Genomic DNA, 5537 nt, shown 5'->3' on the forward strand with positions numbered 1-5537 from the left:
TTTTACCTCTTGAAACATCTCCCATTTTCAGGTTTTGTGGAAGTTGTTAAGTTCCAATCCCTGATGGATACATGTGAATACTTAATAAAATATACATCATATAGCCAGACTGGTATTCTCATGGTGCCAGGTGAGTCAAAGACACCTCTAAATCATTGACACCGGTGTCACATAACTTACCAAACTGTCTCTCTGATTGTCTTTCCCCACAGCTCTGTCCTCACCCTGACAGTTCTGCTTCCAGTCCTCGTGGTGCACAGCACGCCTCTGGCATTGATGGTTTGCATGTCTCCCAGCTTCTCCCTACACATTGATGCCATTTGTGAGCTTCTCATTCCAGAACTTCCCAAAGACCTGCTTTCTGTACTGTGCCAAAAAGGCACTAATTTCTGTAGTAAGTGTTCTCAGAAAGAAAAGCCAGCTTCAGTTATGATTTCTCCTGTTCCGTTTTCCTTTGTCTTGCCAACTGTCTGACTTTTATCACTCTACCTTTGTCTTCCCTTGGTTTGTCAAGTTGACTTCTGTAGTTTTGGTGTACTCCTGAACAAGCAGCAGATCTTTTCCTTGCCACTGTAACATGTTTGGCACTTACTGCAGTGTTAGTTTTGATATCAGTAGTGATTAATAGTTGCAAAAATTCATGAACTGCTACTGGTCTATGTCAACTGTTGTAGTGGCCCCTATTTTAATCTCATGAATCACTGCCTAGGCAATAAGCGTGGTTAACCTGCAAGTCAAATTGAAGGTGAGCAACGAGCTGTGACTTCTTTTCTCTAAATTCTTTTTGAGTGTTACCCCATCTTCCCCTGCTACCCCCACGCCCGTCATCTGTTCACGTGCTCACTGCCTTTTTGGTCTTGACTCCAAGCTCAATCTGTCAGGGGGTCTGTGCTGGTGTTTACTGCTGCACACTATTACCACAGTGGTCTATAGCTTGTGTTCTCACAGAGTTGCTGACTGTGACATTAGTGCTTCACTGTACGGGGTATGATAATGGCAAAGGTGGCACAAGGTGGAGAGCCATGGAAGCACTATGCTGATCTTTGTTCCCTGGAAGTGCAACCAATAGGAAGGGGTGGATGGGATACAGGTGGGACGGGGCTCCTCATCTCCCCCCCATCTCAGCTGAGCTCTGCCTGTTTCACATCCATTCAAAGGGCTTCATTCCTCAGAACAGGCTGTCCGGCCCCCTTTTGCAAACACATCAGTTTCAGCACATGAAAAAAAAGAAAAGGTCTGGTTGCATGGATCTGGGGAAGAGGCAGCACTGCATAGCTCCAGCAGAAAGCTAACTTTTCCTTCCACTGTTCTTCTGCATTTCCCCCTCCTCCCCCTGGACCCTGCAGAGAGATTAGCGATCAAACTGTAAATCCCCCAAGTGCAGAAATTAGTAAACCTCCCATCCCGTCCCCAAGAGGCTGACAACAGCCTCATTCAATCTGACACCTGTTTCACTTTAAAACAGAGCCCTATAAATAGAGTGAATGTAACCCTAGGTGGCATTGCAAAATATTATGGAAAATACAGCTTACAACCCTGAGAAGAAGGGGGAGTAGAGAGAGTGGGGGTGGGCAAAAAGACACTATCTACCATAAAAACCTGGCAGCTTCGTGCAAGTGCTGTTGCTTTTAATTTAAATGCTCATTTCTTATTCTATTTTCAGATCCTCTCTGGGATTTTAGGAATGTTGAGACGTGCTGGTTATAAAACCCTAAGTACAAAATGGTCACGGATGGCTGGAATGAGGCATGTTCTAATGGAAACAAATCACTTGTCAGTAAGCAGCCTTCAAACTTTTGAACAAAAGCTCAAAAGGGTCAGGGAAAAGACATGTTTGTTGATCTAAAATGGCTGGATGCAGGTCATCAGAAAGGCATAGGCTTCAATATTGTTGAGGCAACTCTTCAGTTCTATGTAAAATTAGAGTTTTAAATGAGGTTAAATGCTTTGATGGCAACCACAAGTGGAATGAGCAACTTACATTAAACAAAAAGCTCACACATTATAAAGGGTGCATAACACCGAAATGTAAAGCACGTACACCACAAAACAGCTGCAGAATGGAGCTCAGTTGTGGGAACTGCATTTAGGTGTATAGACATGAATGTGTGTGAGGAAGACCATGCTATATCTGCTGAAATTTAGGAGGGTGACCAGTACTCCTGTAGGTGTCTGTGATCCGTTAGTGTTTTTGTTAGTTGAAATAGTGTAGCTTAGCTTTATAGTGATTTGTTGTTAAGTCTGTTCACTCAGCTTTCTGTAGGTTTTAACTCTAGATGAAATTCTGCAATGCAATCGTTAAATTTTTTAATATTTGCTTGCAAGACATGTGATGAGGTTCATGACCCCTGGACCAGCTATAATGAGGGATGAACCCTTCTTTTTCCTGTGTAATATTTTGTGTTGCTGTGTAAAATGAATAATGTTGGTCTATAATAAGTTGTATAAGGTGAATGAATTATAGTCTTTGTGGAACATCTCGTTGAATCTCCTATTTCTACTGTAGCTTGGTTTCATAAGCAAACAAGCCTTATGCAATCTTTCTTTATGACCAGTCTGTCTGTCTGCTAGTCACCCTCACAAGCCGCTTCTGAACTTGTTTGGTCTTCAACTGGATTTGAAGGGTGTTTGCAGATAACTTATGTTTTGACTGGATTTGTTGAAACTTCTCTAAAAAAAGGAGAGGCAGAGGCAGTGCCTCTGCAGAGGGTAAGGCAGGTAAAGCAGTTGTCAGATAAGCAGTCAACGTGGGGGTCCTTGGTAGGGTACACACTGCTTTGTGCATACAGGGACACAGTGGGGACTGATGAGAGAGGTTTGGACAGAGGTGACTGGGGAAAGAAATCTGAAGGGACAAAGATTTGACCTCCATTAGTAACTAGGTTTCGTTTCATTGTTCATGGAATAATTTCATTTTCATATGGAAAACAGCAGCAGGAGAAGAGGCAGTGACTCTGTGTGGCGAAACGATATCCGTGAGCTTCAAAGCGCAGGGCAGCCTTTTGGTGTTTCTGAGGTTTACTCTGCTAAATAAACATTGTTCTGCTTTCAAAGGAAAGAAACTGAGACACTTTCTTCACAGAGTTTTGACTTGCTCAAAGGCACCAAATGACTCAGCAGCAACCAGGTGCAGCATACAGACATGCTAAGGTAGCTTAGAATCACATAATCGTTGAGGCTGAAAAAGACTTTTAGTATCGTTGAGTCCAACCATAACCCTAACAGTCCTAAGCCCACCAGTACACCATGCCCCTAACCACCACATATACATGTCTTTTCAATACCTCCAGGGGTGGGGTTGACTTAACCACCTCCTGGGCAGCCAGTTCCAATGCTTCATAATGCTACTGCTGAAGATATTTTCCCCAATATCCAATCCCTCCCCATACTGAGGTGCAACTTGAGACCATTTTGTCTCATCCTGTTGCTTAAAACCTGAACGAAGAAGAGACTGACCCCTGCCTGGCTACAACCTCCTTTCAGATAGTTTTAGACAGTGAGAAGATCTCCCTCGAGTCTCATTTTCTCCACGGCAAACAACCTCAGCTCTCTCAAGTCATTTCTCATAACATTTCTGCTCCAGATCCATCACCAGCTCAGTTATCCTTCCCTGAACACACTCCAGAACCTCAATGTTATTCTTGTAGTGAGTGGTCCAAAACTGAACACAAGATTTGTGATGAAGCCTCGCCAGTGCTGAGTAGAGGGAGAAAGTCACTGCCCCTCATCCTGGCCAGTGTGTCCAGCAGCTTACAGAGATCTTCACCCACCACACATCCCAAATATTCTCCTTCCTCAAGACCTTGGAGCTTATCAGTGCTCCCTGTTCCTGACTTTTCGGTTGCTCTTAGGGTCGTTTAAATCTGCATCTGCTAGTATTGCAAGAGGACAGTGCTGCCTGCTCAAGCCCAGCAATCTCTTGCCATCCACAAAGGCCATGACAAGGAGAACATCTTCCAAATGCTGCTGGTTGTTTTTTGGTTTTCTGCCAGAAATGAGGGCATGCTGCTGAAGAAGGGTTGCAAAGTAGCCTGCAGAGAGCTCCAGGCAGTACAGACAAAAGCACTCCTGGTACCTGGGATAGCTTTGTTTGGAGTTAACTTGGGGTTGTCTGCAGTATCCTGCCCTGCTCACCTGCCTTAGGTATGGCAGCTGATAGTTGTTGCTCTTTTGTACTGCTCTTCTTGTCCGTCACGTGAAGTACACTGAGACCATGGGGAGGAGTAATCATGGGAGACACTCCATGTCTCCTCTTCAGATGCTACGCTGCCTGGATAAAACCTTATCAGCAGTTTGGGTTTCTCAGCACTGGTGCAGATGGGTTTGCAAACACCTTATATTTGCATTAGGAATGGCACTGCCTTTGTGTGCAGAGCACTGATTTAGTCCTTCTGCACCACTGAAGTTCTGTGTTGAAGCCAGATTGTGGACTACTCTGGGTGCTGGGGTGGAGGAGGCGGGAGGCAAGGAGAAAGAATTGCTCCTATACCATGATTAGTTTGTATATAGGGGTAGAGTGGCACTGGGAAAATGCTAAAGGTGGGGGGGGGCAGGGGGGCAGACAGATGTACTACTGCAAATGGCTGCTGCATCTCCCAGTAAGACAAGCTGATTTCTCTTTGCCCAAATGAGCATCAGATGAGGGAAGCACTTTTAGGAAACATAAGCCTTGATACTACATTCATTTCTGGGACAGAATTAAACCTGCTGCTCATGTGACTTGAATTTAATGTACGTGTGTGCACACAGAGTTTTTGCTTTTTGTCACATGGCTGCCAAAAATAATAGTAAAACATATAAGTTAAACATGCTGTTACAACACAATATCACTTCATTACTGTTCAGGGCAGCTCAGGTTTCCTTCTGAACATATCACCAGCAGGCAGTAATGGAAGAGTACAGAGGGCACATGAAAAGAACAGTGCAACCTCTTGGCATTTTATCCTAAATGTCAGGCATGGTCAGCATTCCCTGGTGAATTCTCCAGTGTGTGCAGTTAGCATCTTCAGGAATTATCTCTCACAGTGTTCATTTTAACTTAAATAGGGTAATATCAAATTGTCTGCTCCCTGAGTTTTTCTTTCCAAATTCCAGCAGTTGGCCATATAAATAATTTCTCTCCAATCAGCAGAGTCTCTCCTCTGTAACTCTTATTCTAATCTTATTTTCATAACTCGTTACTTCTCTGACTTTCAATTAACACTTCATTTATGTTCTTTACTTAGACACTGTAGGTGTAGCCTTTTGAAATTCTTCCCTAATGTGATTTTAGTGCTGTCACTCCAATTAGGGGCATGGTAATGACTAACCTCTGCTCTTGTACCTCTGTTGCTATGTTGCATAATGACTTCTCAGAAGTTCTGAATTAATGCAGGTCAGTTGATAATTTCGGGCTACAGGCAATATGATGCCTGGAAAAAAAAAAATCCATTTGTAATCTGAAAGATCTTATGGGAGTGTTGCATAACTTGAGGAACATAATAGCTCATTAGCTAGAAGTCTGTAGTGTGAGGACGGGTAAACATGATTAGTATCAC

Source organism: Manacus vitellinus, unplaced genomic scaffold (assembly GCF_001715985.3).
Source record: "Manacus vitellinus isolate BGI_N305 unplaced genomic scaffold, ASM171598v3 scaffold_9_pilon, whole genome shotgun sequence".
Taxonomy (NCBI): domain Eukaryota; kingdom Metazoa; phylum Chordata; class Aves; order Passeriformes; family Pipridae; genus Manacus; species Manacus vitellinus.